Genomic DNA, 27,047 nt, shown 5'->3' on the forward strand with positions numbered 1-27,047 from the left:
AACAGGACATGCCAAGATTACCATATTGGATCAGATCATGGGTCCATTTAGTCCGGCATCTAATGGTAGCCAGTGCTAGATGCTTCATTATAGGGTTTTACACCTTCCACTGGAGAAATAAGCAAACATTTTTTTGTTTGTTTGCTCCTATTCTTGTGCAGTTAGTAGTCAGCTTATAATGTGCCTTATTTTTGCTGTAGCTAGCGTAATGTAACTGCAGATGAATTCTGTAGAGCTAGGACTATGTTTTCCTGTTTGTTCAGTACTAACACAACAGAACCTAATTGTAGGGCCTAAAAGCCCAGCCACATAAATATTAAATAAAAGTAGTCCTACTGTGTCTAGTTCTGTCTCCACAGTAATATTTTTTTCAGCGGTGACTTCCACAGTTCAGTTACACACCATTTGGAGAAAAATGTTGTCTTAAATTAACATTGTCCCTCTCATTTCATTGGTGAGCCCCTTGTTTCTTCATGGCTGCTGAACTGGCAGTAGAAATCAACCTTAAAGTCCACTGACCAGAGTTCAGATAAAACTATGATACATGTCTTCAACAAAGATCAAGACTGTCCTGTAAAATGACTTCCTTTTTGACATGACATAGAGCCAGATGAATTAAGTCAATGGCTTTTCCTTTCCTTTACTGAAGAAACCTTGAATAGATTTGACTGGTTTTCATCTCTGTTGGCGCACCAGTGAAGTAATTGTCCAATCCAATGGGCTCAAGTTTAGCCCTGACTCTAAACTGGAGAGGGTGTTGAGCTGACCATGACCAAGGTGTAATCATAGCATCCAGTCACTTCAGATTAGAAAATCTTTACCATTAAATTAAACTATCCTCCTCACGATGCAAAATCCAGTAGTACTGACAGCCATGGTTCCCCCAATGTAACAAGCTCTAAGATAGCTCCTGTGTTCAGAGGGATCTACCCCATTTTGGTCTTGTCTTATACTGGTTAAACCAGTTTGAATTATTCCTCTTTGCAAGGTCCAGTTGTTTTGCGGAGGAAGTTATCTAGAGGCATATATAACTGACCCTCCATGGGCCAGCAGTTTATACTGCTTGTGCAAAAGGAGAAACTTCCTTAGTTTGCTGTTTGAAGCAGACTCATGTTGTGTGGAACAGCCAATAGAGGGAGGCAAATGCACGTTTTGCTAGCATGGGAGGGATACATATTTGCTGCTTTGGAATCTTTGTCCTAAAATTGTTTAATGAATTAATTTACACTTTTTCACTGGAGATGGAAGGCTCACTAATTCCCGGAAGTTGGGATCTTCATTGGCTTAGCTGTTTATCAGTCCATCTTGTGTACTGTATTTAAATATTTCAATAATTCAGGCAGCGGTTTAACTGCAGTATTTCCAATACCAAGCATTTAAAAATGACAAAGCAGGCCTCCAAAAAAATTCTCAAATTTGGGAGGTGAGGGTGGAAGATGTTGTTCACCACATCCGGATGGAGAGACCACTCGTGGTTGGAAAAGGACCTGCTGAGAGAAGCTGCTGACTCTGTGACCCTGACAGCTAGGATGCCTCTAGGTGAATTGAGTGGGCTATGCAGAAATCCCAGCGTTTGAGGGATTCCTGACACAGGGTAGAGGAGCATGCTCCACCCTGTCTGTTTATATAGAACATCGCTGTTATATTGTCCATCCTTACAAAGACATGTTTGCCTTCCAGGTGGGCTTGAAAGGCCTGGCAGGCTAGCCGCACTGCCCTTAATTCTCTCCTATTGATGTGAAGCTAGAGTTCTGCTTGGGACCAGAGGTCTTGTGTCCTGAGCCCTCCTAGATGAGCACCCCAGCCCATCACTGAGGTGTCAGTGACAAGAGATAGTGAAGGGGAAGGTGTGGAGAAGGGGACTCCAGCATAGACTGCCTGTGGGTTGAGCCACCAGTGGAATGTTTCTAACATGGAGGGAGGGAGCAAGACTATCCTGTTTGTGATCTTGGGATGGGTGATATACTGATGTTAGCCAAGACTCTAATGGTGTAAGACGGAGCCTGGTGTGCTAGACAACGTATGTGCTCACAAATAGATGCCCCTCTAGTTTCAGGCAGTTTTGGGCTGTGGTGATGGGGTAACATTTCTACTCCTCTATGATGGTGCATATGGCCTGGAATTGAGAGTCCAGGAGACCGGCTCTGGCCTGGTTTGAATCCAGAACTGCTTCTATGCACTCTATTCTCCGAGTGGGGAGGTCAAAGTCAAATTCTTCATGTTGAACAGGAGACACAATTTGGCAAAGGTTTTTACCTTATCAATGTCAGGTCTGCTTCCACCTGTTCCCTAGACTGACCCTTGATCAGCCAGTCATCAAGGTACAGATAGACTTGTACCCTCCATTTTCTGAAGAACACAGCTACGACCACCGTATGCTTGGTAAACACTCAGGGAACTGCTGAAAGGCCGAATGGGAGAACCGTGAACTGGTAGTGGGTCTAGTTGACTACAAACTGAAGAAACCTTCGGTGACTTCAGATGATTGACATGTGAAAATATGCATCCTGCAAGTCAAAGGTAGCATACCAATTCCCATGATTCAGGGAGGGAATAATTGAGGCCAAAGAGACCATGCGGAACCTCAACTTCTTCATGAATCTGAGGTTTCGCAAGTCCGGAATGGGTCTAAGACCAACAATGCCAACCATGGGGGGTGGAGGCTGCACACGCTGCATGTTAAACAGACCTTGGTGTTTTACATCGAGAGGATTAAACCATCAAGGGAATCCAGTGTAGCTCTTCACAACAGATAGGATGAAAGGACTCTCTGTTTCGTCCCAAAGGATCTCTTCCTGGATCATATTGTGCATCAGTACATGCGACGAATTGGCAAACATACCAGACCAGCACTAACATCTCACTCCATGAGGGCACAGGCATCCTCGGCAGTGTTCATTGTTCAAATCCTGATTAAAGACATTTGTAAAGCCGTGATGTGGTCATCTGTTCACATCTTTGCATCATACTACGCCATCATACTATGCCATCATACAGCAAACCAGAAACAGTGCAGCCTTTGGTAGGGCAGTACTTCAATCAGCAAGTCATTGAGCTCTGACCCTTCCTCCTATGGGTCATCTTGAGTCACCTACTTGGAATTGACATGAGCAAGCACTCGAAGAAAAGATTGTTACTAACAGTTCTGTAATTGTTTTGTTGTTCGAGATGTGTTGCTCAGTCCGTTCCAAGACCCAACCGCCTAGCCCTGTATCAAAGCCAACTGGCAAGAAGGAACTGAAGAGACGGGGGTCAGCAGGGCCCTTTACAGGGCACCATGGAGGAGCAACTCCAGGGGGCTCCAGAGCCAACCCTACGGATACCACTAGGGGAAAAACCTTCTGGCTGCTGCACATGGTGCGCACACCTCTACTTGAAGTGGACATGAGCAACGTATCTTGAACAACAGTTACAGAGAGGTTAGTAACAGTCTCTTCCGGTGATGAATAATCTACCCCCACAGTGGGGTATTGTCAGGAAGCTAGGAACTCTCCAGTAAGCATGACACTAAATTTTCCTCTAACTCTACTTCAGAGAAGTCTGATTTGGCTGTAAGCAAGCCCATCATCTTGGTCCATGAGGATTTAGAATGTATTAAGTCCCAGAGGCATGACAAGAGAGCTTGTAAGCATTGGGTTCAGACTCTGTTCCATTGGGACTGTCATCCTCTGCACCTCCCAAACCATGGGATCCTTCAGCACTGGCAAAGTCCAATCACAGACCACTTCAGGCCCCTCCCTCCTTTCTGGCTCCAGCAGCTCAAACAAGTAGAACCCCAGTCACACTGCAGAGATCTGTATCCATTGCTGCTCCACAGGATGTTTTCACTCTCCTGGATCTGGAATCCTCTGTTGGGGTCCTCCATTTCCAAAGAGAACACCACTGATGGAGTGAACCACTGGAAAGAATTTGTCGCCTGTCCCATACATGGAATACTGCTCCCCTTCAACAGCACAGACAGTACAGCCAGTGGAACCAGAATCTGCATTCTCTTCGTTAGGAGATTCTGAATCACCCCATGAGCCTTCCTTTCACCCCCTGTCCAATGTCTCCTCCATTGCCCAAAAGACCTGAACCAGTTTGGGACCAACCTCTGTCTCTCATCTAATGTGGAGTCATTGGTACCCCATGCCATAGAGTCCCCGTGACCATCTGTTCGATCCTTTCTATTGGCCATATTGGGGACCTTGGGGACCAGTATCCCCTCCCTGCATGGTCGATCTGCCACCCTGGATACAGCTGAAGAGGATGAAGAACAGTATGCACTGGATCTGTCGGAACCACTGGATTGGTCAGACTTCCTTGTGTCTCCTCCCCACCAATGACTTCTGACAGTTCCAGGATCTTCTTTGCAGAGTTGCTAGAGAACTTGATTCCTTTTGAAGAGGTCCAGGACACCCAGCACAAACTCTTTAGGTATCCTCCACTCATCTAGATCCAATAGAATCGCTCTCCCTGTTAATGAAGCCATAATGGAGCTAGCTAGTACAGTTTGGCCCACCCCTGCCACCTATGCTCCCACTCCAAAAAGGGCAGAAAAGTGTTACTATGCTCTGGTTAAAGGAGCAGAATTTTTGTTTTCTCATCCCACTCCCAACTCGCTGGTAGTCCAGAGTGCTTCTGAAAGGGCTAGACAGCAACATCCCCAATCTAATCCTGCTGATAAAGAGGGCAAATGCTTAGATCTGTTTGGGGAGAAACATCTCATCATTTCGTTTCCAGTTCAGGATAGCCGATTACCAGACATTAATGGCTAAATAAGATTTTTCTGAACTACAAGAAGTTTGTGGAGTGTATGGACAGCCTTCTGCAGCAGGATGGAGCTGATTTCCAAGCTCTGACAAACTAAGGCAAACTGATTGACTGCGAATTAGAAAGCAGCCTTGGCTATGTCACTGATCCTTCATGTAGAGCTATGGCTGCTGCCATCCTTTTATGCAAGGAAGCATGACTCCATGCATTAGGATTCCCTAGGGAGGTCCAGAATACCATTGAGGACCTTCCCTTCCATGAATTGCACTTTTTCAACCAGAAGACAGACAAGTCCCTTCATACCTTCAAGGACTCCACGGCGACCCTCCACTCACTGGGGCTACACATACCTACCCCATATAGGAAGTTTTGCTGCTCATCATTCAGACCTAATCCATATGGCTCACAGGCCCTACAAACCACCACATAAGAGAGAGAGGGTTCAAAAGTCCCATTTACTCACACCCTTTGCAACAGGCTCTGCATCTCAATCTCAGCCCCCAATGTCATCCGCTCTGGCTATAAGAGTTTGCATTCCTACCTCCTCCAAAAAAACCCTCCCCGCTTTTCTTCAGATGCTGGTCTCCCAAAAGAATTCTCAAACAGGTAACTCCTTATTGCAGCGAGGAGCGATAGAACATCTCTCTCCCCTCAATATTGAGGGAGAGAATTTTACTTGACTGACTTCCTGGTATCCAAAAAGAAGAGCACCTGGAGACCAATCCTCAACCTTCAACTGCTTCATTCACACAAACAGTTTTCACACTGGCCTCTAGAATCCCATCTTCAGGAAAGGGCATGTGGTGTATGGCTCTCGACATGGACACATACTTTTATGTAGACATTCATCCCGCTCAAATACTTCCTCAGATTCCTGGTGGGCTCTGACCATTTTCAGTACAGGGTCCTTAACGAATGGCTCCTTGTTGCCAAGTCCCGTCAGGAAACCTATGTGTGAACTTCTATGATGCTATACCACCTCTCCTCCATTGGGAATCAACGTAAACACTGAAAAATCTGTTCTGAATCCCCTCATCCTCCACAGTCTCTGGACTTCATTGGGGCCACCTTGAATTCTATCACCGCTAGAGATGACCTGCCCAAGGAGAGCTTCCAGACCATGAACAGTAGCATAGCTCGGATCACAAACAACCCTCAAGTACTGGTCAAGACAGGTCTGTGTTTCCCAGGTTATATGGCTTCATGCACCTACATCACCCCATTTGCAAGGCTCCATCTTTGTTGCCTTCAGACACAGCTGCAGTCAGCATACTCTCCAAACTGCAATTCCATGAACCTTATGGTAACAGTTCCAGCCAAGGTAGTGTCCTTCTTTCCTGTGATGGACAAATCCTCGTCAATTATGCGTGGTGTCTCTTTTCCTTCTTTCCTCTTTGGACAGGACCATTTTTACAGATGTAGCCCTATTAGGTTGGGGACCCCACTTGAACCTCCACACAGCACAAAGAACCTGCACATCTTGAGAGTCCAGGATGCTTATCAATATCCTGGAGTTGCAAGCAGTCTGGAAGGCATGCAAGTTCTTTCTCCTGTTAATCCACGCTCATTATGTCCTCATAATATCCGATAACATTGTGACTGTGTTCTTGTTCCTCCTGGCTTGTTGATGTAGATCTGTCTCCCTGTGTGCAGAAGCAGTCAACCTCTACAACTGGTGTGTCGACTATTGAATCACCCCATTGGCAGATGACTCTTTGGGGAAGCAAAAATGTGCTTGCAGACTCCCTCAGTAGAGACTTTGCAGTTGACCATGAGTGGGAGCTCCATGATTTCGTATTGTGCACTATATTCATTCTATGGGGAATCTCAAGCAGAGATCTGTTAATCTTTCAAGCAAACAGGAAATGCACCACCTATTGCTCCAGAGGAGTCCTAGGTCACCACCCTCAGGGTGATTCTCTGCTTTTTCCTTGGTCAGACCAGTTCATCTGTGCCTTCCATCCACTACCGCTCCTGTCACAAGTTCTACACAAAATCTGGCAGGACAGAACATGGGTCATCCTGGTCTTCTCCCTTCCGGCACAGATAGTTTTGGTTTGCCAACCTCTTACGCATGTCATCGTGACTACTAGTCATCCTTCCAACATTTCCCGAGCTTCTGACCCAGTGGAATGGCAAGATCAAGTATCCTGATCTGCGTCCGCTCTGCCTCAGGGCTTGGTATTTGTATGGACATTGTCCTTGGAATGTTCATGCTTCACAGAAGGGCGGGACATCCTTTCTAATAGCAGAAAAGACTCTACTATATGTTACCTACCTAAATGGAAGTGCTTTTCTTCTTGGGCACATCAAAGAGGCAATCTCCCAGAAACTGCAGATAGTCCTCTTCTTGTGGACTGTATCTTCTCTTTGAAGATATCAGGCTTGTCCCTCAGCTCCTTGCAAGTCTACTTGATGGCCATCAATGCATACCCTCCACCTTCCAGGGCTACTCGGTTTTCGCACATCCACTGACCAATAGATTCAGGAAAGGCCTAATCAGAACTTTCTATTCAGAAGCCTGCTCCCCAGTGGGATATAAATCTTCTTCTCTCAATACTTAGTCCCCCCCTTGAGCCTTTAGCTTCTGGCTCCATGTCTCTCCTTTCCATGAAGGTCGCTTTCCTTGTAGCCATCATCTCCTCCAGAAGGGTTGCCAAGCTTGGAGCGATAATGACAGATCCTTCTTACACTGTATTCCATAAGGATAAGGTTACTTAGTGTTTACACCCCAAATTCACTCCTTAAGTAGTTTCAGAGTTTCATTGTAACCAGTCGATTCATGTACCTGTATTCTTTCCCAAACCTGATGGTTCCTCGGAGGAACAAAGACTCCCCGCCCCTCAGTGTTTGGTGGTCCTTTGCCTTTACCTGAAAAGAACAAAATCAATGCTAAAATCCCTGAGACTATTCAGTGCTATAGCAGAAAGGAGGCATGCCATCTCAAAAGAGATCTCTGGCTAACTTCTACTCCATCAACTATCAAACTCTCTTCCCACCCCCTGCTCTCCCCATCCCACTTTCTCATGGGGTAAAAGGTCATTCCACCAGAGCACAAGTATTAACTTTGGCATCACTTCAGGAGGTCCCCCTCCTTGACATCTGTAAAGTGGCCATGTGCAGCTCCATTCCTACATTTGTAAGACATTATGTCTTATTGCAGGACTTCTCTGCTGATGCCTCCTTTTGGGATGGCGGTCCTCTGCTCAGCCCTATCATCTAAATCCTTACACCCTTCTCCTAGTTAGGTACTGCTTGATAATCATCCACAGTGGAATACAATAGGGACCATCACTCAAAGAAGAGGAGGTTACTTACCTGTAACTGAAAAGATTAAAGATATGTGGTCACTATCTGTATTCTACCACTGATTCTCCTTCCCCTCTGCTTCAGATCTTATCTGATAGTGGTGACCAAGGTTTGTCTGCTCTGCCCTTTATCTCATTGGATGGGGGATGAGGTGCGCCAGGGCGCACGTGTGGACCAAAGGACTCTATTTTCAAATTCTCTGGCTTCGGGCTCGTGTACATGCGTGACCAACAGTGTAATACAGATAAGGACCACACATCTTGAAGACTCTCCAGATACAGGTAAGTAACTTCCTATTACATGCAGCATGGTATAACCTTTAAGCTGATTCTTCACCCACCTCATCCTTTACCTGTTCAAATTGTTAACCAGAAGCAGCAATTGAACCAGATCTTTATCTTTTAAAGCAGGCTATAGGTCGCTGACCAACTTCCTTGCTAGCTTTATAACACTTGCTGCTTTAGAAGCTGTTTTTAAGATCCTGCTTACATCAGGCTTTTTTTTTACTATATCAGGAACTTGCATGTAAACCATTCACTCTGAGTGCATTCCCCTGGAAACGATCTCTAGCCTTGTGGAAAAAATCAATACTGCCTTTCAGTGGTTTTCAGGGGTCCTTTCCAAATTCTCTAACTCTTCAGTAAAAATCCAGCAGTGAAAATTGGCAGCATTTGTCTTCTGTTCCTGGAAATTCAGAACATAGTTCCAGAATTTCTCAGAAAAAGGGGATGATTTTGTTTCCGTTCTTTTGCAATCTGTAGTCAGAGCAGCATTTGTGCACAGGGACTTGAGCTCTCAGAAAAGATTTAATTTTCTTAACTCTTGATTGTATAAATAGCTCAAGTTTCAGTGACCTCTCCGATGTCTATTTCTGTATGCTCAAGTTCAGCGGCTTTCACACTGTGGGTCGGGACCCCAAAGTGGGTCATGACCCCATTTTAAGGGGCTCGCCAGGGCTGGTGTTAGACTTGCTAGGGCTGATGCCAAAGCCTAAGGGCTTCAGCTCTGTGCAGCAGAGCTCAGGCTTTGGCTTCAGGCCTGGATGGCGGGGCACAAGTTAGTCTTCCCACCTTGGGCTTTGGCTTTTGACCACCTCTCCCAGGGTGCCAGGACTCAGGCTTCGGTCCCCCTTCCCAGGGTTGTGTAGTAATTTTTGTTGCCAGAAGGGGGTCACGGTGCAAAGAAGTTTGAGAACCACTGCTCTAGTTCAAACTAATTCAGGGAAGTTCTATGGCTTGTGTTATGTAGGAGGTCAGACTAGATAACCACAAGGGTGCTGTCTGGCCCTCTCTTTGAATCTTAATCCTCTTTTTATATATCAGTTTTTGGAATCTAAAATTTTGAACACATAACTGGATTATGAGAGTTCAGTTTGCTTATCCCTCCCACCCCCAGTCCACCACTATACGAAGGCAAAGGAGGGGACAAACTTCATTACTAAATAAATTCGTGTTGTTTTCATAGGCTTAATACATGTTAGAGTGAAGACTTGTTTTGAGCAATTTCCATTAAATTTGGGATTAAATAGAACACAAACACTTGGAAAAATGTTGATCTTTCTTCCTTACTCTCCCTACATGTTAATAAATATGGATTTCAATATCATATACAGCTTCACCAAGCAGATAGGAGAATAGGATTTTACACAGAACATTTTGAAAGCTTTAGGCTGTTCTATAGTAGAGTAAAACAAGTCTCTAAATGATCAATCCATACAACTACAGTCAAACATCAAGTCTATATCAAGGTGGATAAAAATCAATTAAATGTTAGGTATTTTTTAGAATTTAAGCTGGATTGTTTATTTAAAAAAATAAAGCTATATAAAATTGTATTTGAAATTGTCAATCTATGTTAAAGCCTACACTTCTTATCTCTTAATCATTTAAATTCAAAACACAAAATAGTTTTAGTACATATTTGTTGCCAAGTTTTAGAGAAAGTCAAACCACTGGTCTGGTGGAAGTCACTACTTAAGCACTTGGAACCAGAATTTGTGGAAGCCTTAAATCAGCTTTTGACAGCAGTATATCCTTCTGCAGGTGCAGAGAGAATGTTTTCTTTTTACTTTATTCAACTAGTTCAGTTGAGTGACTGGTTCATTCAAAGTTTAGAAACTAAATGGGAGTTGTAAAAGGAGGGAAGCTGTTTTTTCAATCTTTGAATAAAATCTAGGTATGAGAGGACAAAAACTAGTAGTTCTAAAAATTTTGAAAGATGTAATGATCAGAAATAATTTCAATTCACTAACTACAAATCATACTTCCCTTTGTTTTAAGAATCAGTCAGCTTAAAAACGTTTTGGTATGCTTGTTTTGTTAATTTTTCTTACATTTCCAGCACATTTATTTATTTAATAAAAACAAATTTTTTGTGCATTTTTAATTGAATTTACATTTCTGTACAAATGGAGCTTGACATAAATAAGATTAATCATTTGGTAAATAAGGAATGAATCGGTCACCATTTTCTAAAATATAAAAAATCTGAATATATGTTAAGCTGCAGAATTGTTTAAAGAAGTATGAGGGTGTCACATTTATTTAAGCAGTTATATAGTTTAACATACATTTTATTCAGATTATTTTTACATTTTTTATTTTAGAAAATTGTGAATGATTCAATTCTTTACCATTCTTTTTTATTTAAATCAAAGTTTCCTGACTGCTGATTTAAATCTTAATTAAAATCAGTGACTTAAATTACTTAGAGCAGGGTGGATTTAAATCAATTTCTATCAATTTAAATCAATCTCTAGTCATTAAACCAGGGGGGCAAGAATGGCGGGGAGAATTAATTAGCCACTGGTATAAATGGGTGCGACTCAATGAAACTTTGCAGGCTTCAATGGTCTTAAACTAGTGGAGAATTTGCCCATAGAACTCCCAGAATGCAGTATGAGGTACCCATTCTTTCTTTGATGTCATTGTTATACTAAAATTGCTACTATTGTCCTAGATTTACTTATTTATTTTTTTATTTGTGGCTTGACTAGGTTTGGTTTGTGGAGGAAGTGTCCCAGTGAACTCTTAATTTTAGCAGAAACATCCACTTTGCTTATATTCATAATACAAAATGACCTCTGCCTTATCAGATGCCAGAAGCTTCATCTATCAAACTCCGGGTTCCCCCGTGCAATATAATCTTATCTCTACAGTGGAAAAACACCAAATAGTGGCACATGGAAAACGTGGTGACCATGAAATCAAATTTGTTATGAAAGCAAACAAAACTCTGGTTGTTTCCATATTAAATAAAAACACCCTTTGAAAAATTGTCTAAAAATGCCACAAACTTCGTAGTCCACTGTAACAAAGTGTCAAACCAGGAGGCATTGCTGTAGAACTTTGGCCCAGTTTACTACAAAGTACACAGAGCTGTAGAAGAGGGCATGTATGTTTGGAACTCATGACCTGCGTCTGATACCAGCTGAAAGCTGTGCTGTTTGAAGTTAGTGTAACTGTCTTATAATCACTATGGCAAACTATTCTTCAAACTTTTTTTAAATTTAGATTTGAACAAGTAATGTTGGATTTCCTAATGTTCTGGAGGCTTAAATATACAATAATTCAGCTTCTTTAGAACTTGGGATGCCGTTCACTTTTTCATGCTACAAAAAGATAGTGTGGCAACCAGCGGGCACAAGTGTGCTTTACAATGCTTGAGCCTCACTGAATGGAAAACACAACAGAGGATTTGAATTGCATTATTCTTCTGCATATATTATGAAGAAACAACAGTGTTGAAACAGCGCTCCTGGCAGTACAGGAAAGCCATCAGGTTTCTGAGATCTGGTGTCAATAACCAGATGTTCTTCTTTGAACAATGGTCTCTGTGTATTCCACATGTGGCTTCTCTTGTGCCTAAGTTCGGAAGTTCTTCAGCGCAGTGGCCTGTTGGCTCGTACATGTGCAGTAGCTCACCTTGTAGCTCCTGATTTGAGGCAGTGCAGATCGACACCTTTCCAGATCCTTCTTTGTGTCCTCCTTCACTTTGCTGTATAACCTATATAGAAAACATCTGTAAAGTTACATTCTTTGGTTAGTAGTATACCATATCTGTTGATCTCCCCAATTGGACTACAGACTATGCCCAGAGTCCCTGGATGCAAGAATTCCATCTCTTACCCTCAATCCTTCTTCATCAGTGACAAACATCTACACTGCCTGTACTGTCTGGGTGAGGTACATATCTCTGCAAAGGGCAGTGTCTGTTGCTCCTTTCCACCCAGGACTCGAGAGCCCTGGGAGCTTCATAGACCAGCTTCCCACAGAGGACAGGGCCCAATTTCAGTCTTTCAGATGAGGTGAAACTAATGGCAAAGGTAGCCCTTCAGGCCTCAATAGATGCAGCAGACAAGGTTTCCAGAAGTGTGGCCACTTTTTTTCTAGTCATGAGGAGGGATTCCTGACTGCAATTGTCAGAGTTTTCTAGAGAGGTTCAAAACATTGAAGACATGCGTTTTCTCATTAAAGAGATTTGATTAGTCCAAACGAAGATGTCCCTGTACTCACTAAAAGGCTTAATAGACCATGTTGCCTGGGGATTTATACTCTGGCCCCCAGAAGCAGAGCTATAGACTAAGTGCATGAGGAGGAGGTGGCCTGTTACCAGCACAAAGCCGAGCCACCATGCAAACATCAGAAGATTCAGAGGCTGTGCTTCTCAGCCCCTGCTACTATCTCTATTCATTGTCAGCTACCAGACACTTTTGACGTTGGTGAGACCCATGTGATGCCAACCACCTCTGTCCCATTTATCTTTGGGGGCAGTCTTGCACTCTTTGTCCACAACTGGAGCAAGATCACTATGGATGGTTGGGTTCTGAAGATTATCCACCCCGGATAGTCTAGAGTTTTTCCTTTCCACCTCACAAACTCCCTACCTGGTCCCCCTTCAGGACCACTCTCACAAGGTAATCCTTCAGCAAAAAGTAGAATCCCTCTTTACATTGAGGGGCAGTAGAGCATGTCCCATCTCATTGCCATGGGAGAGAATTTTACTCCCTGTATTTCCTAATTCCCAAAAAAGACAAGAGGGTGGAGACCCATCCTGGACCTTCAGCAACTCAACATCTTTATTTGAAAACTGAAGTTCTGGATGATTGTTGGCATCTATACTCCCCTCTCTTCAAGCAGGGATGTGGTTTATGGCTCTCAACACAAAGGATGTTTATTTACATGTGGAGATTCAACCTTCACACAGCAAGTTCCTGTGTTTTATGGTAGACCAGGAACATTTCTAGTTTAGAGTCCTCCGCTTTGGGCTGGCTATAGCACCCACAGTATTTACAAAGGTTTTCTCTTTGGTAGCAGCCCAGATCAGATGCCAGGGCTATGAGATATTCACATACCTGGACCATTGGCTTCTGGTAGGCTGATCTCATCCAGAGGTCAGGTTGGTGATTAATGGTTCTTATACAACTTTTAACAGCTCTAGGCATTTCCATAAATGAAGAAGAGTCCTTTTGTTACCCACAGCATCAAACTTTATAGGGGCAAGGTTGGACTTTATATTTCTGAGAATGTTCCTTCTCTCCCCTCCAGAAGGGTTTGAAGCACTGAGTATCCTGATTTCACATATCACCTGCAGACCACGAATCACAGCACACAAGTGCCTCTCTCTGTTAGGTTGTATGGCTGTCTGCACCTATGTGACTTCTTTTGCTAGACTCCATTTATGGTGCCTGCAGGCTTGGCTCCACTCAACCTATTGTCCAAGCGAGGACCTCATCAACTCCAAGGTGGTTGTTCCTATCACAAACTCTCCTCGTTTTAACTTGGTGGTTGAACTAGGAGAAGGTCATGGCAGAAGTTTCCCTTCAGCCTTTCCACCCCCATAGCTACCATTTTGATGGACCTATCCCTTCTGGGGTGGGGTGTTACCTGACACTCACTGCTCAGGGTCCCTGGACCCTATGAGAGGTCAGACTACATATAAACTTACTGGAACTGAGATCATGTCCAGACAATATCACCACCATGGTCTGTATAATCAGATGTGGAGCGAGATCTCATCCCCTCTGCCAGGAAGCCATCAGGCTTTGGACCTGGTGCAGCAGGAACCGCATCACAATACAAGTTGCATGCCTTCTGAATAATCACAGATTAAGCAGAAACTTCTTGATTAGATCGTGAGTGGGAGTTTGGTGACACAGTCCTGAGAGATTTACACAATGGCGAACTGTGCTATGGGATCTCTTTGTATCCCAAATGAACTGAAAGCTCCCTCTGTAGTGCTCCAGGGGAGCCAGGGGTTGCGACTTCCAAGGCGATGCTCTGCTGATATTTTGGACTAACTGCATCAGATATGCCTTTCCTCCTATTCTCCTGCTTCCACAGGTCATAGGGAAGATATGTCATGACAGAGCCAACATTCATTCTCCTAGCTCCCCAGTGGTACAGACAGTTCTGGTTCACAGGACTTCTAAGAATGTCTGCCTGCTCACTAATCAGGATTCGCCTATTCTCAGATCTCCTAACCCAAGATGCTGGAAGGGAGACCAAACACCCCAATCTGGGCTCACTCCATCTCATGTCCTGGTTTTTGGATGGGTGTCAGAAATAGAACTCTCAGGTACAGCCTCCGGTCAGTGATCCTTAACCAGAGTAGAAAACAGTCTGCTAGAACCTTCTATCAAGCCAAATAGAGATACTTTTCAGCCTCGGCACAACTGTGCCAACATTCTCCAGATACTGTAAGCATTCTGGTTGTTCTGGACTATTATATCTCCTATTCCCTAAAGACTTCAGGTCTCTCTGTTAGTTTACCATGAGCATGCCTACCAGTGATTAGTGTCTTCCTCTCTTTGGTGGAAGGATGCTCTATCTTTACTCACTCAGCTACAGTATGATTCACGAAAGGTCTAATCAGGACCTTCCCACCAATTCTTAAACCTTCCCCTCAATGGGATGTTATCCGTGTCCTGTCCAATCTGACTAGTCTGCCTTTCGAACTCATCGCAACTTGTACCATGACCCACCTGCCCATGAAAGTAATGTCAGTTAGGGGGCTCAGTGAGCTTGAAGCCATAATGGCAGACCCTCCTTATACAGTGTTTCACAAAGAAAAGGTTTCTCTTTGAGTACACATCAGGTTTCTTCCCAAGATTGTTCCTTGAGTTTCACATCAACCAAACGATACTTACCTGTATTTTTCCTTTAAACCCCACGTTTCTGCTGAAGACAAGGGACTTCACTCCCTCGACGTCTGGCATGCCTTGGTATACTACCTGCAAAGAAACAGGAATTCACTGGGCAAACCATATCCTCCCAGAGGAATTCTAAGTGGTTCTCAGGATGCATTTACTTGTACAGGCGTAAATACCTGCCCTTTCCTGGTTACTATGCGGCCAGTCTGCCGTCCAATCTAGTATTCAGTAGCTAAGATAATCTAAAATCAAGATCTAACCTATAAGTAATATTTATTATTCAATTAATTTTAAAATTAAATTAAATTACATGAAAGGACAGTTAAACATAGTCAACAGGTCAATAGTATGAAAACTAAAGCCCATTGATAAAATTTAAAATATGGAGAATAAATATATCTATATCTAAAATATATCTAAAATCCACAGGATACACGAAATGAATGTTCGGGTTCACTGTTTATCGCTAAAAAGAGCCAACATATCCATCGTAGCATACATAGCAAGTCTGCACACACTTTCTTTAAAACTTTTAATTTATCAATACCTAAAATTTTAAAAATTTCATCATTTTTCACTCCATTTACCTCTCGCCCCAACCACAAATCCAAAGAAGTGGATGATCTTCCCGCCAGTGAGCTGCAGCATCTCCTCCTCCAACTCAGAGTAGTATGCCTCCTTCTCAATGTGGGCTGCCTCCACACTGTCAGTGTTGTCTTCCCATCTAACTGTGACATCCACAACGGCTACCACTCCTTCCTTTTCAATAATGAGGTCGGGTTTTCTCAACTTCCCTTCTTTATTATGAAGGTAAGGTTCAATCCAAATTTTACATCCTTTATTTCCTACTTTATCAATTAGTGCTTTAACTATCCTATTATGTCTTTTAATTCTTGCTTCTTTCATTTTTATGCACTGACCAGAGATATGAGGAATTGTCTCTTTGACCTTACCACGCCATCTACATAACCCTTCCTCCATCTTCCGTCCTCTTGCTAGAGCTTCCCTGGTGGGAAAAACATTCGCTCTCGTTTGCAATGCCGCAATCAGAGAGGAGGACTTGGCCAAGCAAGGATATTTTAAAAACACCATCATTTTTAAAATATTTAATACCAATTCCCTGACATCTTAAATTACTCCATTTTAAACACTCTTCATCTCTCCACGTTTTAGGATTAGCCGTTTTAGCACTATATATTAAAATTTTCTCCACTAAATTTTCCCCAGCATATAAAAACGAGAAATCTATCCAATCATCTTTGGAGACAATATGTCTCCTCCATTTACGAATTAACATGTTTGGAATTTGGGTACTAAATTTTGTAACTGCTAAACCCCCATCTCTAGTTCTAGCATAGAATAGCCCGTCAGTTGTACACTGGGGAAGATGTAAAATCTTTTTAAGAGTGTTCCTAACTAAAACATCTAATTCATTTAACATATAAAGTGGCGGCTCGATTAAAAGTAATTCATAAAAAACTCTTGTTAAAATGTAAACTTTTAAAATTATCAATTTCTGCGCAGGTTTTAACGGAGCCTTACATAAACTTTCACACCAATCAATTAATTTTTCCTTAGGGGAATTATTAGCCACTCCCACCCATGGATCTATTCTTGCACCTAGATATCTTTCAGACTCACCAGGTTGAGTATAATCAATTAATTCATCACCTAATCCCCATTTATCTTTTGGGTTGATAACATATGTTCCCATGCTTGGGAAAATATGAAAGCCCTTTGTCTTTTTAACATTTACTTTTAAACTTGAATTTTTACAAAACTGATTAAGAATTTTTAAATTCTTAACCATCCCCTTATAGGACCTACTTAATATAGCGATAACTTCATTGGCCTTTGCCGACGATATCTTTCTACCCTGCACTATAAAACCATCTCCTTCATCTTCCAATTTATATAAAAGAGGGTCCATGGCTATATTAAATAAAATAGGGGAGAGCGGATCACCTTGCTTAACTCCACTCTTAATTAAAATAGGTTCTGTCTTATCCTCACCAACACTAATTTCAGTGTAGCAATCTGTATACAAATCCTTTACAATATCAATAAAACTCTCTGATATCCCAAATCTCTTTAACCCCTTTAAAATGTGACCATGGCCAACCGAATCAAATGCCTTAGCAAGATCAATAAAAACAACAGCTATTTCGTCTTTATTTTTCTTGGCCCCTTTAATTAACTTTTCTAAAATCGATATATTTTCCTCACAGCCAGAGGCTGCGATAAAACCTTTTTGTCTGAGGCATAATTTAACAGCACTTGATAATCTTTTAGCTAAAATTTTTGTATACAACCTAATCCAAATCGAACCAATAGTCAATGGCCTCCAAGATGATATTTTCTTCAACTCTTGTGGATTCTTGACTTTAGGAATTAGGATCGTACAATTGCCTTTAAAACACTCTGGAATCTGTCTATTTAAAAACCAAATATTAAAAATCCTTACTAAAATCCTACTGTCTAAATTATAAATATCCCATAAATCCTTAACCGTAATTCCATCTGGTCCAGGAGCACTACTATTATCAATCTCTCTTAAGGCTTCTCTAATTTCATCAATTGATAAAGGCCAATTTAAAATTTCATTATCTACCACTTCTTTTACTTTTGGCCATCCTCTGGTATTCCCATGTCCTTCTCTACCCAAAATTTCTTTATAATAGGTTTCAATCTCCTTAACTGCTATCTTACATGTCACTTTATCAGGTTCTCCCATAATGATCCTAGCCAACCTTTTCTTATCTTTTTCAAAGAGGGTTTGATAGAATCTAAATTTAGCTTTTCTCCCAGCATATTTTCTATTTCTATTATATTTATCAGGAGGCTTACCCACTTTTCTTCCTTGTTAAAGTGTTACAGGTTAGCAAATGTTTCCCCCTCCCCCCCCCTCCCGGGGGTGTCTAAACTCATTCCATGAATTCACAAGCTGCCTCCCTGGCATTCCTAGCAGTTGTTCTGCTGCAGAGAAGCCCCCTTTGATCCCCATGTTTATAACGCACAGTACCCTACTTCATGCCTCATCTGCAGGTGCAGTGGTGGGATTGGCAGCATTACAAGCATCTTTGCTACCAGATTCCTCTCACTGGCCTCCAGTCTGAACACTGTTTGCCAATCACCCACATGTGGCATACACAGGGACAATCACTTGAAGAAATGGAGGTTACTTACTGTAACTGAAGGTTCTTTGAGATGTGTGGTCCTTACTTGTATTTCACTACCCGCTTTCCATCCCCTCTGGTTTGATTCGTATTGGATTGCAGTAAGAGGAGGAACTGGAGAGGGGTTGACCTGCACGGTCTCTTATACCCTTGGTCGGTAGCACAAGGAACGCTACTACACATGTGCATGCCAGTGGACGTGGCTTTGAAGAACTTCTGCACGCTGCATGTAGAATACAGGTGGGGACCACACATCTCTAAGAACCTCCAGTTACAGTAAGTAACCTCCACTTCTTCAGTTCATAGCACTCTTTTTAAATAAGTGGTAGCTGCTGTTAGAATATACATCACTGTGTGTTAGTATTACAGTGGGCACAAAGAAGGATGAAACTGTAAGAACACTACTGATAAATGCATATTGCCTCCAATATAAACTTGTGAAATTTGCCTCCAACATGTAGCTGAATGCACAGTGTAAACTTCTGGGGTGTGGAGGAATGTTTTGGGGTGCGCACAGCAGGCAGAGAGGGAGTGCCAGCCAGCCCCACTCTGGCCCCAGCTTCCGCTCTGCTCCGCCCTGAGCTCTGGCCTTAGCCCCAGCTCTGTTATGGTTCTTTCTCCCCTCTCCCCCAAGCTCCGCTCCGCCCCAAAACCCATATCTGCCCTCATTTCATCTCTGCCCCCAGGCTAGTTCAGCCCCCAGCTCCACCTTCAGCCCAAGCTCCTCTGGTGAGCCAACAGTGCAGTAATGGAGCAGGAGGCATAGCCAGATTCCATTACTGGTAAGAGTGGCATAGCAGAAAGGTTTGGGCACCCGTGATGTAAAAGATGATGATGAATAAACCCATGTGGTAGGTTTTGCTCAAGCATCAGTGCTGGACTTCTAGCCTCTGTCTGATCTTGTTCAGTGGACAATAGATCCATCAAAAGAAAGGTCTTTGACTCTTCTCTTTGGTATATGAAAGTTGTCAGTTAAGTGATTTAAAATCACTAAGTTTAAAACTTACGTGATGTGCTTTTCTCTGTTTTAGAGGTGACTAAAGAATTATCCTTTACCTCCAAAGGTCTGATCAGAGTATCATATTTTAGGAAACCGTTTTGTTTCAAAGAAATCTGGAGAGATCTGACTCTACAAGCAGATGACTAAATCCTCAGTTATGTGTGAAGTAATCTGGCTAGTTAAGGAATACCCAGTTCAGATTTTACTACAATAGTTTAAAGATTTGTCAGCAGTTCTATTTAGGAATTGTCTTCTAAAACAGATGTACGTTTCATCAAGACTGACATCTGGTTAGCAATATATAAAGAACAATTCTTGAAAGTGAAGGGAAGACAGACGCTACTTTAAACGTGAAGGTTTGTCTAGATCTTTTTCTCAACCTTTCTTGTCTGCAACCTGAAAAATGTCCCAAAGCTTCCCATTACCCATTATATCATACATTCCTTTGCAGCAACAAAAGACTGATTTGGGTCACAAAGCAGGAAGAATCCGTAGTTGCCGATCTCCTGAGAATTTCAGGCGACTGAACCTGTGTGGCTCTCTTTTGATGGATGGTTCAGGTTAATTGATGCTGAACAGCAGACTGGAAAGGCTTGTTCAGTCTTGTTTACTAATTTTATAGGAAAGGTGTCTGAGATTTAGCCTGTTAGATTTGAGTTGACATACGCTTTCAGATCTACCAAATTTACTGCTTTTTCCAACAGACTGTTGACATTTGACCCTGTCAATGGGTCTACAGGGAAACATGAGCAATCTGTTACTTTTTGTGGTGCCAGACTCCAGGTTAAGTACAGTCAGATTCCATATGAAATCACTGTGATTTGTGAGTTGAGAAATGGCCCTGGCACTAGCGTTTGTCATCTTGTTTCCTTGGCTTTTCATGCTTGCAAGACGTAATTCCAAGCAAATGTGTGTTTGCTTTTGTGTCTCAGATTTCCCATTTAATCCCATTAAGTTTGAAAATTGCTATGAGAACTTCCTGGGCTGATCTTCAACAGTACTGGAACTAGGGGTGCTGCCACAGCCCCTGGCTTGAAGTGGATTCCATTATATACAGGGTTTACAGTTTTTGGTTCAATGGCTCTCAGCACCCCCACTGTACAAATTATTTCAGCACGTCTGCTGATCTTAGAATTTAGTCAGGATTTTCCTAGGTTGGAGCAAACTTTCTTCACAGGAATAAAGGGAATTAATCTTTCTTTAATTCTGACTTTCCTGTGTACAACTTTATATGTCATTCCCAGTTCAACGAACACCAGCATTGATGGAAGCTGCTTGATTCCTAACCAATGGTCAGTTTTACAAAATTTCACGTGAGACTATTATGCTGTACTGTTAATGACCTGATCGACAAAGTCAAACACCAAACTAAATTGTGTATATTCCCACCTGCTTATCCTCTGAGCAGGAACTTCTGCAGATTAGTAAACTTCTAACAAGTTGATGACTGAATAGGTACAATGGAGGACTGTCAATCTGAGCATTTCCATGTTACTAGTAGTAACTAACATTTACTAGTAGTAACTAACAATCCTCCACTGTAACTGTCTCCTTTTTAATGGAGAAGAGAGGTGAAAGGACTCAGCCCAGTACAATTTCACATTTCACACCTCTTTAAAGCATGAGATCTAAGACTAAGCAACTCTTGTTTAACAGGGTGAGTCTTCTGTTTGGACAATTCTGTTGGAAATACTACAGTACAAATGAGTCTACTGAACTGGCTCGTCCTTGTACAAAGTAACTTATGCTCCTGACACCCTGACAAATGTGATTCCTGTTGGAGAAAGCTTTTTATGAAGGGAAGATCGGCTTGCCGTGTTTTTGGAGATGGCATTTTCTTGAAAAGAAACTGCGTAGTACAGAAGCCATGTTCAGTGTTGAAATGATATTGCTGTTTGTAGCAGTCAGGTCTAAAATGAGATTATTGCGTCCATTTAGTAAGGAACAAGGGACTGATGCTGGATTGTTAGTTATTGATAGGAAATATCATTTCCCAAAGGTCATGCCCATACTCAGTATTAGTATAAACCTATCTAGAAACCAATCACTTATACCTTTGGCCAAAAGAAGGAAACTAAACTAAACATTCTTCAACTGCTGCTCCCTATGTGGATTCCAAACGAGTGTGCCATGTGCCGGAGTTGCAACTGTTTTAATTAGTCTCCATTGACCTGTGTGCATGCCTTGCATCATTCACATGGTATGTCCGAGGTCTTGTGTGACTGTGCGGGTTGACACCCACCTCCCCAGTTTTCCCCTTATCGCTGGATGGCCAGAGTCTGAACGCTCCTCTTCACCTTCTGGGCTATGGAACAACAACAAAATTAATGGCTCATTAATTGTAGTATGTTGTAATTAAGATTCTTAGTTCTACTGTTATCCCCTTCCTGGGGCATTCTACCCATCTCAGGGATTATGCCCAGACAATCTGGGTTCAAGAACTGTTACATGCCTGCGATCATTCTCTGAGAGTGATAAGCAGCAAAACTGTCTACTGCCTTGGTAACACCCACGTTATCACACAGTGCTCCATCTGCCGCTCCTTCCCATCGAGAACTCAGGCTATGAAAGCACTTCATGGAGAAGGCAATGCTTCTGCATGCATGCTCGGAGGTGGTACCGATGGATCCACCGGAACGCTTAACCAGTTAGTTCAGTTAGTGTGTCATGCTGACATTGACGGTCTTGGCGGCACCAGCCAAAACCCATCATGCTCATAAAAAGAGCAGCTATGGGCATAAAGATGGCTCCCCGAGAGGGACCACCTCTAAATGCCGCTTCTCACCCAGCTGATCCCAGCTCAGGGAAGTAAAGTTGTGCACCAACACAGTGGCACCACTCCAAAGTGATCTAATGCGGAGCAAAAGACTAAACATCTTGATAAACCGAAGTCTTCTGCCACACCAGAACCCCTGGAACCATCCACTCCAGTGGAGCTGGCTGGCTTGGTAAGGCTGCCACCATATACTTTCCTGGTACCATGCACCCAGAGCCACTTATCACCCCTAACACCCACGGCAGAACTGCTTCTACCCCTTGAGGGGCCCTTGTAGCAATATGAAGCGTTGGCCATCGTTCAGTTTCCGTCTCCAGCAGACGAACTGCTGCTGCTGTATCACTCTTCCATGGTACGGCCTCAAGAGCCACCACGAAACATACTTGCTCTGAGGGCGCCACCATTTCTGAAACAATCAGATTCAGACTGGTCCTCTGAACCAGAGCCAGCCTGCTCTCTGGCACTCGTGTAGTCTGTGACTACAACGGTACGCACCAATATAGGCGCCACCACCCCAGCAGTGGTTCAGGTACCTGCATGGTTCTCCAGTGAAGGTTGACCAGAGACCTTATTGGTACAGATGGGACCTCTATTACAGGGTGGAGCACCACTAGTGCCCCACCATAGACCTTCCCTTGAGCATACTGCCTTTTCAGTACATGATGAATCGCAGGGCTCCATTAGATCTCCAGCACCGCTGGAACTAATCCCCTAATTCCAACCAGTGTATCGTCATCTCTGGATGAAGCACTCGTCCCCCAATCACTATCCCCACCAGATGACCACAGGCAATACCAAGACCTCCTGTGACATATGGCTGCAGCCCTCAGTTTACCCAGAGGATGTCAAGGACCCCCATGGTGAGTTCCTAGACTTCCTACAACCAGCAGGCCTGTCATGCAATGCACTACTAATACACAACACAGTTCTCCAACTGGCCCAAGCGATCTGGCATGACCCGGCATCCTGCACCCCAACGCCAAAGCCTGCAGAGAGGTGCTACGTCCTGGCCAAAAACACAGATTTCCTTTTCATGCATCCATCACCGAACTTGCTAGTGGTGCAAGGCGGCAATTCAGTGTGCCAGGCAACAACACCTCAGGACCACTCCTACGGATTGAGCTGCTAAAAAACTCTACTTAAATGGGCAGAAGGGGTACTGCAAGCCCGCTGATGAGTATACCATCACCATCTACCAAGCCTTACTGGCAAAGTGTGACTCTAGGTCATACTCAAAACTGGCAGAATGCCAAGCCTCCCTTCCAGAGGACAGACAACCGGACTTCAGAGCCCATATTGAAGAAGATAAACTGGTGGCTGAGGTCTCCTTCCAGGCAGCGATAGATGCAGCAGACACATCAGCACATTCACTGGCATCGGGAGTGGTGCTTAGAAGGGACTCCTGGCTGCAAACATCTGGTTTCCACAGGGAAGTCCAGACCATTCTGGAGGATCTCCCCTCCAACAACCAAAAGCTATTTAGTGATAAGACAGACGGGAGCCTACATTCCCTCAAAGACTCTCGAGCCACACTTTGGTCGTTTGAGCCTATATACTCTGGCCCCTACCTGCTTCCAGAGCTGCCCATCTTTCCATCCTGGATGCCCCACCCGATCCACCTACCAATCCTACTCTCCATGCTAACAGGAATAACGCCACCGCTGCCACCGTTCCCAGTAACGCAAGCACTTTGCCACCTCTACTACCTCCATATTCTACCAGCGCCTTCCAAGACAGCTCTTTTTGACTATTCTTCAGAGATCTTTAAAGCCCACCCTAATCCCTCCCCAATTAATGTTTGGGGGGCCATCTTGCTCTCTTCACCCAGAAATGGAGCAAGATTTACCATTGACCGCTGACTACTGGACATCATATACCTGGGGATACCTTATAGAATTCCTCTCCCCTCTCTTCCCGCAGTGTTCTGCAGAGCAACCCTGTGGATACAACCCACCTACACCTTCTACAGAAGGAAAAACACACTCTTCCAAAAAGGGGCCATAGAATTGGTTCCACATCACTATCAAGGATATGGCTTTTACTCCTCCTACTTCCTCATTCCAAAAAAAGGAGACCTTTGCCCCCTTCTGGATCTATGGGCCTTGAGTCAATTCATCCACAAATTCTGCATCTGCATGGTTACTCTCTTCCAAATTATCCCCTTCCTCTCACCTGGCCTGGTTTGCAGCTCTCGATACAAAGGATGCATACTTCCATGTGATCATTCATCCCCCTACCGCAAATTCCTTCATTTTACAGTGAGTCATACACATTATCAATTTCCTGCCCTCTCCTTCAGGATAACCACCACCCCTCACGTGTTCACAAAAGTCTTCGCTGTCGTTGCAATGTCTGGGACACTTCTTATTCCCATATCTGGATGACTGGCACCTGGTGGCATCATGCGAATGCTTCCTCGTTACCATCCAGATGCTGCAGGACCTCTTTACCCTAGTACCTACCAAAGAACTCACTTTCATAGGAGCACATTTGAATTCTCATGCAGTGTGGGCCTTCCTTCCAAGAGATTGTTCCTCACCACCACCACCACTCTCATTACATGACTGTGCCATCATCCCCGCACTCGTAGCCACCACTGCCTTTCACTCCTAGGGCACTTGGTGGCGTGCACTTCCAATTACCCCATATGCTCATCTCCATGTGAGATTCCTCTAGCAGTGGCTACGATTAGTGTACTACCCACAGAAGGACCACCTCAACAAACGAGTCTTTCTTCCGTCATTAGTAGTAAGTTTCCTTTCATGGTGGTGCAAGCCATCTGAAGTCTTGGTGGGCACCCCTTTCAATCATCTATACCCAACACCACCCTTCGCACGGATGCGTCGCTCATAGACTGGGTTGCCCACATACATGGTCAGACAGCCCAGGGCCTATGGTCCTCCAGAGAAGCAAGGATGCATATCAACCTCCTAGAACTGTGGGCAGTCCAACACACCTGCCAAGCGCTCCTTCCCCTCATCCACTCCAGACAAGTTCAACTTCTCTTGGACAATATGACAGCAGTAGTGTGTATAAACAAGGAAGAACGAGCCAGATCTCCAACCCTTTGCTGAGAGGCAATCTGATTGTGGAACTGGTGCCTACGACACAACATTACACTACAGGCAACACACCTACTGGGCATAGACAACACCCTGGCAGAGACGCTCAGTTGCTTCTTTCATTGCAATCACGAATGGGAACTCTATGGCTCCACACTACACTCTCTTTAGTCAATGGGGCATTCCTCTCTCCTGCTCCAGAGGGGCCTTTGGGCATGGCTCACGAGGGATACCTTTCTCTTCAGATGGAGGCCGGGACTACGATGTGCTTTCTCACCCATCCTGCTCCTCCCACAAGTACTCTGCAGAGTGAGAAGAGACCAAGCAACCCTCATACTCATAGCCCTTATGGTCCCGCCAGTATTGGGTCACAGCTCTCCTCCACCTCTTGACCTGCCATCTAGGCTTTCTTCCTCTTCTCCCCCCCCAAATCTCCTCACCCAGCAACAAGTAACAGTAAGTGCAAGCTTACCAGGGTGACCTAGATGTCCTGCTTTTATAAAGACAGTCCTGATATTCCAGGCTTTGTCTTATATAGGCATCTATTACCCCCGCCCCCATCCCGATTTTTTTCACACTTGCTGTCTGGTTACTCTAAAGCTTCGAGACTTTACTGCTAATGAAACACCTTGTGGTAGGGACCATTTGTTCCCTGTTTGTAGTGTATCTAGCAATGACAAAACAACCGGGAATTACTGCAGTACTGACCTTGAGGGCTAAGTCAAAAGATAAAAGATAATTGCTGTGGCCACCTGCAGCTTGACTTCTATGCAGTATCCCAGTAAAAATACTTACTGTGATCTCAACACTTCCTCTGTAAGAACTAGATGAACTCATCCTTTCCACACAGGATACTGACCAGCCATAGCTAGGAGGGTCATCATCTCTTTACCATCCTTAGTGATTCCTTTCCCATTCCTCTCATGTTTGCAAGTCTAAACTTTTTTGAAAAAACAAACTGGCAATTCTCACTTCAGTGCTAATTCTGCCCTCTTGCATGTATGCATTTCAGAAGTTGTGCGTTCCATTTTCACAAAGAAGCTACATGGGGAATAATGCAAAGGGTTAGTTTTCAAACTCTAGCCTTATCCTTGGAGCACTAACTTAAGAAAATTTAAGTTCTTCTTTGAGTGCTTGTTCATGTCAATTCCACGTAAGCGTGTGCACGCCTCATGCACAGTTCGCTGAAAAGTTTTCCCTCAGAAGCACCTGTAGGGTTGGCTCTGGTACCCCATGGAGTTGCTCCTCCATGGTGCTCTATATAGTGGCTTGCTGGCTAACTGCCTCCTCAGTTCCTTTTCTATCGCCTGTGATGGTTGCTGGAACGTTGCTGCTCTTGTCTAGCAAGTGCTTCCCTCATTATCTCCTTGCTTAAGTACCTGTAAATAGTTTATTTAGATAGTTAGGTTAAGTACCCCGCTTATCAGGTCATTAGCCTCCCTTTCTCTCTGGGGACAGGGTATGCCTGTCTTCAAGCCCTGAGAGTCCTGCTTGAAGCTTATGTCAAGAGATGATTTGCCCTCAGACTGTCTGAGTTGCCTTGGGGAGTCTCATTTAAAAGAGAAGCGTAAGATGTGCAGAGGCTTCAAGCCTAGGACCCAGAAGGAGCGCAGTCAGCCACTTGAAGTTACTCTTAATGGAGACCGCCCTTCGACCTGTGGAGCAGAGAACAGGCTTACTGGCATTGGTGCAAAGTGTCCCAGCCTCTGAAGGAGCTGGCAGCAAGAAAAGAAATGGCACCACAGGAGCCTTGGCACCGGCAGGCTTCCCTGGCACCGAAGGGCCCGGCCCAGTAGGGGCAACGGCACCGATCCCATTCCCT

The 27,047-nt window shown here is 43.8% G+C and overlaps 1 protein-coding gene across 3 annotated transcripts in view; it reads left to right on the forward strand.

Annotated features, from left to right (window-relative positions):
* GRB10 (growth factor receptor bound protein 10) overlaps positions 1-27,047 on the forward strand; it is a 205,171-nt gene that overhangs the window by 42,327 nt on the left and 135,797 nt on the right. The window lies entirely within an intron of this gene.

This window comes from Emydura macquarii, unplaced genomic scaffold (genome assembly GCF_026122565.2).
Source record: "Emydura macquarii macquarii isolate MOO-44397 ecotype Brisbane River unplaced genomic scaffold, CSIRO-AGI_Emac_v2 contig_2975, whole genome shotgun sequence".
NCBI lineage: Eukaryota > Metazoa > Chordata > Testudines > Chelidae > Emydura > Emydura macquarii.